We start from the raw sequence: 13,157 nt of genomic DNA on the forward strand, positions 1-13,157 counted from the left end.
GTTCACCCCACGGGATATTTCAATGGGAAATCTAGAACATGTTTCAGTAATTTTGCTGCATGGCGTTTCTTGTTTGCTGAACACCAACTACATAGTCTGTCTTTGGGTAGCTAGCTAACGTTGGCTAACTAACTAGCTGACCAGCTAGCTAATTATGTTGAGAAGATTTGTCATCATCCGTCCTGACGACTTCAGTGGTAAGTTAATTTTTACGCCAGATTTTTACGATGTTTTTCGGTTAATATACCTGTGATAGAGACCGTTTCATTTCAATGATTGTTACATGAGCTTTGTCAGTGCTGACTTAGCCATTCAGCTAGTTGGCTAGCTAGTAAGCTAGCTGTGAATAGACTACCGCCCTTGGTGTCGCGTCAGTCCTAGCTAAGCTTAAATTTGTAACAAATGTCGGACCAAAGTAATTATTTCTTCGCATCGATATTTTTCAGAACATTAAAACATGATGTATGCATATTTTCTTCACCATGTTGTTGCAAATGAATGTGTCTCTTAAACGGAAAAAAAAACTTGTTCTAACAACATTAGTTGCTCATCACAAGCTATCTCTTCTGACTTTTTCCATCTAGTAACTTAGTGCGAGTGAACTCGCTTGATTTTAAAGATAGTAAAGGGTTGGTAGAGCTAGCTAGGTTGCAGCCAGCTACTTTAATGCCTGCAACGCAAAATACGTATCTACGTTGCACTATTCCTTAGCAAGCCACAGACCCATAAATGATCTTTGTCTTCATTGTCGCGAAAGGAAAACGATAACCTTTTAGGAATAAAAGCGAATTTGTTAAGAAGCTATCTGTCTGATTATTTCAAAATATTTGCATGATATCATCTGGCTACTTAACAGAATACGTGAGTGTGGAAACTGCCCTCGCTTGTGCTTAGGTAGGTGGGGGTTGACACATTAGCTAGCTAGCAGTTAGTAACTTAGTGCAAGGTAGCTGGCTAACGTCGTGTCGAACAGAATGGTAAATTTAGCCAGCTAGCGTCGCTTGCTAACTAGTTGTATGTTGTTTGATAGCTAACATAATGATGCTAAAAGTACGAATCTCGCCCATTTACGTATTTTAGTTGCCAGATAAAGTTACTCGGTCTCGCTTTGGATTTCCCTTAATTTTCCTTGTGACCTGGATTGGAAGGGTGTAGTTTAATTGAATTTATTTTTTAGTCTGTACGACACCCAACGTTGGCTTGCAAGATAGCCAGATCTTTTGCGCACGGTGGGGGAGGTCTTTTTGTTTGCATTTATCTATGACGGTGGCGCTGTGGTCCTCAGGTCTAGGCTTAAATTCACACTCTTCATATTTAATATCAAACATAAGGTAGGACCAGGGGTTTTATATCTGTATTTGAGCTACATCCATTCAAGCGGATGTTTCTGTGTTGTAATAGCCTGTTGTGTTACCGAATTGTCTGTTTCCCCTCCCCCGCCTCTAAATATTCTTATGGAAATGCCCCTGAGGTGCCTTGACGCCTGATCTAATTGCAGTTGATACAGTATTTCAAATAGGCGGGGCTACTTCCTACTTTATCAGTTGTGCAGTTTTGTTTCCTTAGGAAATTTGCTGACCGCCAGTGAAATTTTGTTGAAACTGGAAGACCGTTTGTGTCTGGTTAAGATAGTATGATGAATATTGAAATGTAAAAATATATTATAACAGCCTGAATTACTCTCGTTTTCTGATTTACCGTTTAGCCTCCCTCTCGCTCATCCCCTTTCATTATACAATGTTCCCGCATTGAAAATGGCCTTTCCGCTTCTCTGAGCCCCCCCTATTTTGCATTTATGCATTTGACCTAATTTGAACATGGAAAGACTGACGTGTATCCAGAACCAATTATTTTGTCTTTGGTCTGGGGATTAATATGTAACGAGAAATAAGGTTTTAAGTGACATGCTTGCAAATGCACAGCGTATGTAGTATTATAGTTATCTAATTAGGACTGAGAGAATTGTGTTCGCTTAACGGTAAAGCCTAACGATTAACACGTACCATTAGTTTGACCGTTGAGGTGTATTTAAATGGTGATATTAAACGATTTTATGATCTTTTAAATAATTATCAGGGCACCCCAGCCGACTTATCTTTAAAGAATACATTTGTTTATATAACCAAGGAAGTGTCACTTCCGTCTTTTTTTTTAAGGTTTTTTTTTTTTTTTTTTTTTTTACAAGAGAGCCCTAGCAAGACAGTGCTCTTGTCAGAAATCATTTTAAGCTTTCTAGTGGTATCTGTTGTGTGTTAGTGTTTTTGAAAGACCATTTGCTCTGATGTTAGAACGCTAGGACTCAGAAGAAATGGTGTATCCAATTCATTTAAAAGAACCAGTTTAATTATGGGGTTTCCAATATTTCTATTCAGGAGCCTTCCTAAATATTTGGTCCTTATTTGAATAGTTGCCTTGTGCTTGAATCCAAAGGGTTGGGTTTCTTAGCATGTGGAAAGTTGCCATAAAATGGGTCCTGTCAGGACAGGGTGCTCAACACTGCAGCAGCTTTTAAAAGAGTAACAGGCATGCCCAGTGGCTGTGGTGTGCTTCGCTCAGGTCAACAAATTGAAAGGGGGGCCCCTTTGTGCCTCTTAACACGGCCTTCATTTCTATTTAACGGTTGCATGTCGTGTTCCAATTCTCTCTGTTCCAGAGTTAGAGGTGCATTCCTGGCTACACTCCTCCCCATTTATTAGAAGGCGGAGCAGAAAAATGCCCCCCCCCCCCCCCCAAAAAAAAAAAAAAAAAATCTGTCAGGCCGTCCAGCTCTGCGAATAAACATAGCTTGGCAGCCACTCAGAGCGCTGGGTGTTCTGCCACTGCATCTGTTTAAACAGTGGTGTTGAAGCTGGACATTAGGTGCAAGGCTGAACTAATATGGTGTCCCTGTTGGTGAGAGTGACTGAACCCCCTGCTCTGGCTCTGTCCTTCTATAGTTTTAGACTTGCAGACCCTAGGCATCTTTGATACTTTTAAATGTGACCAAAATGATCTCAAATTGATTAGTGTGTCTATCAGCAGGTCGATTCCTTATTTGTCCCAGGCCTTAATGTGTGAAATGCAAGCCACAGGGTGATGCGTACAAACTTCAAAATTGTTATTGGTGTGCTATACAGCGTGCTATGTATGGACCTTTTGAATTGAGAAATGTTTGGAAAGTTTTTGGATTGCACAGGTGCTGCATGTTTTGGCACAGTGCACTACATGTGTCACCGTGCCAAAATCTTATCTTTGGTTCCTGAAAGAGGGTTAATGTATGTCTTCCGCTTTGTCTTTCTAAAGGCTCTGTCAACAGCTGATTCATTTAGCTCAGTTTTGAATTTGTAGCCTTGGTAAACTTTTGCACTCTCATGGATAAGATTTTTGGCAACCATACAGTGGGAATGTTTGTATACATATGATCTGCATAAATCCATGTTATCAAGTACTTCAGAAAGTTTAACTCTTACCTGGAAACTAGCTAACTACCACATTACCATTTTACATATTAGAACTAGAGAATTAGCATTTTGACATCATTAATATGGGGTGATTTACCTGAGATTTCATGGTTTTTTTTTTTTTGTGACTGCAGTGTATTATCCAGTAGTCATGTATTAGCCAGTGTTTGCAGGGTTATGATTTTTTTATGCAGAAAAAATACACTGCGTCCTATAAATGCAGTTATTTTGAGGTTTTTATTTTATTTTTAAGATTACAACAGATGATGACCCAGACTTGAACCCCAACAAAGTAATTACTCGTTTCTTTGAGTCTGACATTTGTGTCTATTGATCATGATATTTACACAACCATTAGTAGCACTGCAAGATTCAAAGAGAGAGCACAATCTGAATTAAGTTTAAAACAAGATGGCATGTTCTAGCTCAACATGAGTAAATTAAAACAGCAAAAATATATTTTGATCATAACACCAAAACATTATTTTATTTCATCTCGCTAATCCTGCTGTCCCACTTCTGCTTTAAGTGTCATAATATAATTATGAACGACATTGTGAATTGGTGTAAAACCAGTGGCGGTTCTATAATGCGGGGCGCTGGGGCGCCGCCCCCCTAAATGCGAAATAATTATAAAATAAAAATTGTTTTCTCGTACAATGCACCTGGTAGTCTGTCAGCGACTGCCAGCATTCATTAAAAATTGGTTCGTGTGATTATAGCCTACTTCCTCGGTGAAGGGCGCCGGCCAAATGAGTGTGTATGTAAGTCTTTCAACTTTTGGCAAGCAGATGACCTGAGGCTGCTCTCTAAATGGTTGCTTCAGATTTTCCACGAGGCGCAGCTCTCTGCGCCCCAGACACTCCTACTTTTTTTGGCAGCGAATTGGTATTGTTTTAATGTTTTTTGATCTAATGTGATTGGACAATTCTCAACGCTATCTTTCATGTTTACGCCCGCCATTAATATAACTATCGATGCGCGACTGTCACTCCTGCTCCTTAGCTAGCTGACAGGTACTTTCAGGAGATGGCAACTTCAAGTAGAACTGCGGAAATCAAAGAAAATTTGGATAGGATAAAGGAGTTTGGACCGGACCAACCCATTTTACAAATTCAGCAGCAGGCAAGTGGTCGAGGACGAGCATACACCCGGAACAGGTTCTTGTTCTGACAAACGGAGTTGGCTAGCTGGATGTGGTGTAAGTAATGCCTTTTATTGCTTTCCCTGTTTGCTATTTCAAAGTGTTGGCACCGAAGCGTTGTGGACAACGACGGGAGTACAAGACCTATAACATCTTTCTGAAAAATGCAAACGCCACGAAAGTAGCCGCAGCCGTCTAGACAATAGTATGAGACTAAATTTTTTTGGCAGGTTTAGCACTGCTGAACAGCTAGATGAAGGCTACAGGATTGGCATTAGAAGGCACAACGAAGAGATTACAAAATCGACACATCCTGTCCAGAATAATAGACTATGTTAAATTTTGTGGAGCCTTTGAATTGGCTTTGCGTGGCCATGATGAGAGTGAGAGCTCCGATAATCCCAGGATATTGGTTGGTGAATTTTGTTGCCTCCTTTAAACTTCAGCAGTCACATTCATTTTGTCCAGCAGATGGCAGCAGAAGGCTCTATAAATGACATTGGAGTTAGCTAATATTTTCCTACTTTTTTATGACTTTATAGAATGTAACAGTGGCAGTAAAAATAACTTTAGTAGTTCCATATTTGGAAATTGAGCTATTGCCTGTTGGTAACTTTAGGTGATGTAGGGGAAATGGGCATTTTGTCATCTCTACATATTATTTTATATTATTAAGGAGGGCAAAATATGTTCAAGTAGTGCTACTGGTCAGTGTTTAGGCAACATTACAGTGTGTTGTGTTGTTTTTAGATTTATTTATTTATTTATTTTATTTGCTGAGCTATGAAGTGCTGCTTCAGTTTATTTGTCCCCCCCAAAACTGCGCCCGCCCAAAATGTTTTATCACCAGCCACCACTGTGTAAAACACAGATTTTTTAATGTCCTGCATTCCAAAGATGCAGCATTCTTTGGGCTGGTGCAATCTCTGATTATCTGCCACTTCAATAAGGGAATGTCCCAGAAATTTCCCCTCTTACTATTATTGGGGTACTTTGGTGCTGTCTGTGGTTGTAAACGTTCTGCTCAGATGGGTTTGCCAATAACTGATGCTGTTTTCATGTCTGATGGCAGAGATGTGCTGACTTCACTGACTGCCATTTAAGAGACTGTCAGGTAAGCATCTAGAGAGGGGATGTCATGGAGAATTGCAAGCAAGGACTCAAATGGTCCATGCTGTTAAAACTGTGCATCGATTTTAAAATGTTGTCCATGCTTCTGCTATTTGTGACTTAGAAACTTGCACGTCTCTGTTACCACAATTTTTAAAGGGATGGTTCACTTTCGGAACCTTTTGATATTTCAGTTTTAATATTTTAAGTTGGCTCAGATATTTTTATTATCTTTTTGTGTGATTATGGAAATTTTAGATACTTAAACTAAATATTAGATTATTAAAGTATACTGTAATGGCTGGTATTCATGGCCTTGTGGCCAGTGTGAGAGTACAGTTCACTACAGTTCTCTCACACTGGTTGCCAGTGTGCATCCATCGGTTTCTCAAGGTGCATTACTGGATACATCAGAGTGGTCAGAAAACCTTAGTGGTTGCCTCCCCCCCCCCTCCCAGCCAAGGTTTGCTATAAAGGGATAGTCCACCTTTTTGGGAAATTCGCTTTTCATCTATCTTGCCCATAGTTAGATGATACGGTCGATAATTTCATGACTGTGCTTCCAGTATAAAAATATTAGACTATATTAACAGTATGCTCACAGTTGAATGGTCGCAGACGGAAGCAACATTAGCTGTCCTATGTGAAGTGTCGGAAATACAAGCGTGAGTTAGGGCTAGCCAGGTGTACGTGTCACTGACTGTAAACTTGCATTCCCGCTGCCACTCCCACTGCAGTCAATAGTACTGCATACCTGGCAAACCCAAACTCATGCTCCAAGTGGCACTGCACAACCACTAATCACTGCGCCCAGTGGATGAACACATGGTAATGTCATTGTCAATTATTATTCTGAAACTACTAAACTCTTGGTCTTTCTGTTTTTACTTTTACATGTTATAAACAGGTAAGATGCAAGTGCAAATAATTCAGCTTTTGGAGATGCTGGAATGTGTATTTCCATCATTAAATGGCAAAGCTAATGTTTCCATTGTCTGCAGTCATTCATAGAAGTGTCACAGTTGCCATGCAGCACATAGATACTGTCTAATATGTTTGTACTGGAAGCACATGCATGAAATTGGTATCAATATTATCGTATAACTAAGATGGCCAAAAAGCAAATTTCCCAAAAAGTTGGACTATTGTTTTAATAGTAGATGCATAAACCAGATCTAGTTGTATTGAAAGTTATTAAATATGTCCATAAGTACAATAAATATTCTTCATTGGAAAATGTTGTCTCCTTATTTATGTAATTTTAAGCACTCCCTGGGAATTTGGGTTAATTAGAAACATCCCCTATGGACCAGAAGCCATTGGTGTAGTCTTACGGCAGGGGTGTCACATGCCACTAGTAAACTGCAGTCTCCTGACTCATTCCTGCTGATGGACACTGCAGAGGCAACAGTGGGTTCACATGCAGATCACCATGGAGACAACAGTGAATGATACTGGATATGTGGGCAACCTCATACAAAACTATTATATATTTTCCATTTTATGGCATTATAATTTTCAGGGTGCCTTAGAGGTCTGCAATTATTCTATTTTCAGTTATTTTATAGTATTCCACAAGGAATATGTTGATTTGGGGGAAAAAATGATCTCCTGCTCACACATGAACACAGGAAAAATCATACATGTTCAAGCTGGAGTCCTCTCTTTTCAACACCAGTCTTGCTGTGCTGCCAGCATTATACTGGACTTCGTTTAGGAAGCACTCTGTGGCAAAATGACTGGAGCACACCAGTAAGGGGCTCTCATTTGCCAGAATGCGTCCCTCAAATATAAATAGCAGCCGACCCCTCCTTACACTCTCCTCCTTTGGAAGGCTGTGTAATGTGCAGTTAGCTGGCCGGCAACTAGTAATAATGCACTTAGTCACTAACAATGACACTCGACATTTCACTCGTACAGATTGACTCGTACAGCTCGCTAATAGCGCGATGATGCTGCGCTGTAGGTTAAGAAATGCATAGAAGTATTAATGCAAATATGATTGGCTGCTTACAGAATCTATTTCAGATCTGGAGCCCAATTTAACTTGCTTGTTTTGTCAGATTTTTTTTTTCCTGTGAGTAAATGTGGCCAAATGTTATAGATTTCGAGACAAGTTAGACAATGCAAACAAACAAACATTTAATAAAACGTTAAACAAATAGCCTAAGTTATGGCCTTTAAGTACAGCTTCCATCTTGCTTTTTGCCTCACATTATGGATCTATGGCTTGCTCTTTCGGGTCAGTGGTCTTTGACCATGCCACTGGAACCAAAGATTAGTCGCACTAGCCCTTGGTAGTTCGAACGGATCTGCCCTTAGAGCTGGTTGGTTGTTAGTTCAGCCCTGTTGTTAGCTGTAACCCTATTGTTTTTGTTCAGTTTTTATTTGTTTTTGGGTTTTTTTCCTGCAGGGAAAATGCTTATCTCCAAAATGGTACGGTGAAAACTCAGATTTGGTGTGAACCAACTAGTCCCTAGTTAACTAACTAGTCACTTAATTGATTAATTCCAGACATGGGCTGTGTTCCGAACTTGTGTTCTATATAGTGCGTAATGGATCGATTTGTACCACTCTACATACAACACAAGCATAGAGTTTGGAATATGGTCTTTGAAACATGCTCTGAATTTAAGGCCATTTCATACTGAACAAGGCAAAACTTGACCAGTGTCAGTTGCTTGAAAAACATGGCCATTGTCACATAAGAAAAAAAACACAAAAAATCTTCTTATGAAGTCTGATCAACATGCAGTTTTGAACATTTTTTGTTCAAATGCCTAACTAATTTTTTTTTGCCATTTTCCCCCATTTTCTCCCCAGTTTAGTCCTTATACAAATTCCCCTTGTGTATCACAATCCTGGTCGATGTGCAACCCTCTGTCGGTCTGGGGAGGGTGTAGACTACCACATGCCTCCTCCGATACATGTGGAGTCGCCAGCCGCTTCTTTTCACCTGACAGCGAGGAGTTTCACTGGGAGAGCGTAACGCACATGGAGGTTCATGCTATCTCCCCCAGATCCCCTCCCCGCTGAACAGGCCCCCTGACCAACCAGTAGGATTCGCTAATGCAACGATCAGGATTCATACCCTCACCGGCTTCCCACCCGCGAACACTGCCAATTGTGTTTGTAGGAACGTCTGACCAAGCCGGAAGTACCACTGCCGGGGATTGAGCCCGGGTCTCTACGGTGGTAGGCGAGTGCTTAATACCTCTACACTACCCACACGGCCAACTGCCTAACTAATCTGCGGAGGAAATTTCTACGTTCAAAGATGGCAAAATAACAGCCAGTCACTTCAGCATATGAAACGCTTTAATTCTTGGTCTGTTTAATTTCAGACTTGGTCTTCACCCTTGTACCGTGTCATTTTGCACTGGCTGCTTGGACCCCGGAATCACTGCTTTGCAACTGTATTTATATATTTTAAGCTAGGTTTACAGGAATGGGCCCATTGGCTCAGAATAACTTTGTTGAAACAAACAAGCTGTGGTCTATATTATCTTGCAAAACATTTTTTTCTTGCCTTAGCATCGGCAGAACATTAATCTTTTGGCATGTTGTTCATATATAGTCATGAAATTTGTGGAAATGATTGTGCTCATTTACTTTTAAAAAAATTTATTAGTAGCAATTACGTATGTCTTCAGTCATTGTTAGTTGTTACGGGGGGCTATATGGGAGTCTCCTGCATTGTTTGCTTCCCCAACTCATCCGTAGGGAGTGGTAAACATACTTTTATTTGGACCTTGTCTTTTATATGGACCTTGAGTCCACAATAAAGTTTTGATTGATTGATTGATTGATTGATTGATTGATTATACGAGTGAATTAAGGTGTATAGTTCCATTATTTTTACATGGTAGCTTTAGCTGTTTGTAATTTTATGGGTAACAATGTTATTTTTGGAAATCCTGCTGTGACGTTTTCCACAACATTGTTAGCCTCAAGGATACAAACACTGATGTTATTTCAACGCTGTCGATGATTCTAAGCAATCTTGGGTGTTCAGTTGCTTAGAAAATTACATCAAAATGTGAGTTTTATAGTCAAATTCGTATATCACATGAAAACTCAATTTAAAGATTTTTGTAGTCTATGATAGGGAGAATCACTAAAAACATGACATCATAAATGTAACATTACATTACAGGCATTTAGCAGACGCGCTTATCCAGAGCGACTTACACAACTTTTACATAGCATTTTTACATTGTATCCATTTATACAGCTGGATATATAATGAAGCAATTTCGGTTAAGTACCCTGCTCAAGGGTACAACGCCAGTGTCCTACCCGGGAATCGAACCTGCAACCTTTCGGTTACAAGCCCAGTTCCTTACCCACTGTGCTACACTCCGTCCTATGCAACATGCGTCAATAACTTTTGTACACTACTGTTACAGTAGCCATTTCAGGTTTGTGCACGTGTAACTCAGTCCTCTACCCCGTACCAATAGAACAGGGCAATTTGACAATCTTAGCAGGAAATATTTCTTTATACTGTTTTTGAGTGAGGTAAGTACAAATCTGTCCTGGAAATAATTTTACGATATAAGGCATCATTTTTATTTGCAGTGAATGAAATCATAAACCATTTTAAGCAGTCATCTGTCCTTGAAATGTTTGTATGTTTTTTGGAGTGAATTTTAATGGGAATTGTTTGCAGGGTGAGGAAATGCATGTACATGTCTGTATAAATGTAACAGCTGCTACAATTATGCTGCCTCTGAGCTGCTATAACAAACAGTGTGCTTTTTATGCCTCCGCGATGGCACAGCCGTGGCCGGAGGCATTATGTTTTCGGGTTGTCCGTCCGTTTGACCGTCCCGATAGCTCAGGAAAGCCTTGAGGGAATTTCTTCAAATTTGGCATAAACGTCCACTTGGACTCAAGGATGAACTGATTAGATTTTGGTGGTCAAAGGTCAAGGTCACTGTGACCTCACGTCTGTCCCATTCTTTCGTGAACGCGATATCTCAGGAACGCCTTGAGGGAATTTCTTCAAATTTGGCATAAACGTCCACTTGGACTCAAGGATGAACTGATTAGATTTTGGTGGTCAAAGGTCAAAGTCACTGTGACCTCACAAAACACATTTTTGGCCATAACTCAATAATTCATACGCCAATTATGACAAAGTTTCACACAAATGTCTAATCGGATAAAATGATGAAGTGATGACATTTTATATCCAAACGGTCAAACAGAGCAGTGGCTACTGGTTGGTGGAAGCATACAACCACGAGGCGGTATTTCTAGTTTGCTGTTATGTTTACAGAATGTAGCCTAATCTAAAGAGAAAAGGAGAGAGTTGGTAGCCAGGGAAGTCATGGAGAGGGCTTCAAATTTGGACACTAGATGGTGTTGAAAACTATCTACATGTAGCGTCCTATTTAGGAGACCGTAAACATTTTAAATCGTGTTTAATATTTATTAAATGTATTGTAGTAATCAATGCATTTATGACTTAATTTAATTTGGTGTTTAATGTTAAATGTGTTCTGGATGCTCCAAGTGATTAATGGAAAAGAAAAAGCCACCTGGTCACAGGCATTTATAATAAGCACACATCTGATTGGTCTGTATGGTAGGCTATTTGCTTTGTATAAGCTTACCTGGATCTTAACAAACAAACAAAAGCTGCTTTCCTCATCTATTTGGACATAACCACAACTCGCTGCATGGTATGTTTTGAAGTTGCTTGTGCGTCAATGTTTGTGCAGTTTTATTTTTTATTTTTCATAAATAAAGGCCCATGTATTATAATCTGAGGATGTCGGTGGTCTCACGTTACCATTGGAAAGGTATGCTTGTCACGGTAGGAATCCAGCAAACAAAATCCAACGTCATTTTTAAACTATAGTCCAGGACTGATGTGCCACACAGTTTGTGAAATTGGGCAATCGCACTGTGTGCTACCTCCTCAACAGTCACTGGCCAGCATGATTGGCAAGTCCAGCAAAGACATGAAGTTACTCCATATGCAATGAGTCTCTGTTGTCACCACATTAGGATTCACAGTCAGGGATTTATTAACACAGGATTCTGTATTTTTTTTTTTTACAGATTAGAAGAGCCAAAACACAGATATTGATCTGGCATTTGTGTTGTTTATTGATCATAATATTTACACCGCTGCGTCGGTAACATTGAAAGAATCCTGTGAGTTTTCTGTGCATGTGATCATTGTACTGTGGCCAATTAAAACTCTGGAACATCAAAAAAAGGTTACTGTGTGTGGGGGAAAAAAATAAGACTAGTAGCCCTGTGGTAAGGTTGTCGTCCATATAAAGAAGTGCATTCCAAATTAGTTTGATGCGCTACCTCCTCCTCCATAAGCCATCAGTGTTAAGATAGCTACATTTTTCATGGGTGCTGTGGGAATGTTACTATAATCTGGGCACTAAAGGTGCTGTCATGTACGTTAACAGATTGTTAATGTTTGTCACTAGAGGTGTCAAGTAAAAAAAGCAAGTTTGTTTACGAAAACTGTAGGCCTTTTAGAGTATTGCTGATGATTTTCTGCCTGGCATGGGCATGCTATATTGTAGGATGCTTGACGGTATGGGTTTAAGTGTGCTGTTTTTATATTTCTCTTGAGGTGACATCTCAACTGTCCGATTTGAATAGCCTACATTAAATTTTTTTATTAGGGCTAATAAGTTGTGGCTGTCAGGAGCAGATGCACGCTTTATAGTGAGGGGTGTTGCATTCTTGGTTTGGGTTTATATGAAGCCTGTGCTCTCCTTGTTGTGTACTTAGTCTTGCTGTATAAAAATGATTAGTTTATTATTATTAGCCCCCATTATGTGACCTTGTGATCGAAGGCTAGAGCTGTTGGCAGAGGTGCAGAAGCTGGCTTTCGCAGACTGTAAAATGTGAAAATGGCAGTCATATGCTTGTTTGCAGACTGCTTGTTCCCTCACTGATGCTGTGTCTTATGACACTTCAATAACCATTCCTTGCTAGATAATCACTGTCTAGACTGTGTATCGTTGTAAAAATCTCTCTTCATGGTCAGTAGTCTCCAGCTTCTGAAATGAACACCCTTTCTCACTTATGATGTCTGTGCATGGAACATCTCGCCTACTCTTCAATATTGGAGCGTCACAGTAATTTGACTGCAAACTCTTCAAGCGTGATTAACCTGAATGAACAGGTTATCAGGGATGAGTTACTGAGCTGGGGACGTTATGTTGGACATATTTTGAAATTACACTTAAAATTCTCCAAAAAAAACCCCCACAACTATTTAAAATAAAAAAAATAAAAAATGCATGTTGTACATGTGTTGTTAGATTTATTATTTTGGTTTCAATGGGTTGGAAATTTTCCAGGGAAAATTTCTATGGGAAGTCAAGAGCTCTAAAATTTTAGAAATTTGCCAAATTTCAATATAGAATGTTAGCTTATAATAGTGAATATTTGTTGGGGAGAAATGCACATAAAAGCACATA

At 39.7% G+C, this 13,157-nt stretch overlaps 1 protein-coding gene across 1 annotated transcript in view; it reads left to right on the forward strand.

Moving 5' to 3' along the window:
• LOC135253276 (enhancer of polycomb homolog 1-like) overlaps positions 1–13,157 on the forward strand; it is a 62,155-nt gene continuing 48,998 nt past the window's right edge. Inside the window, exon 1 of the mRNA XM_064332367.1 lies at positions 1–197. The gene's annotated coding sequence lies outside the window, so the exon portion shown is untranslated. The remainder of the gene's footprint in view (positions 198–13,157) is intronic.

This window comes from Anguilla rostrata, chromosome 4 (genome assembly GCF_018555375.3).
Source record: "Anguilla rostrata isolate EN2019 chromosome 4, ASM1855537v3, whole genome shotgun sequence".
In the NCBI taxonomy this organism is placed as follows: domain Eukaryota; kingdom Metazoa; phylum Chordata; class Actinopteri; order Anguilliformes; family Anguillidae; genus Anguilla; species Anguilla rostrata.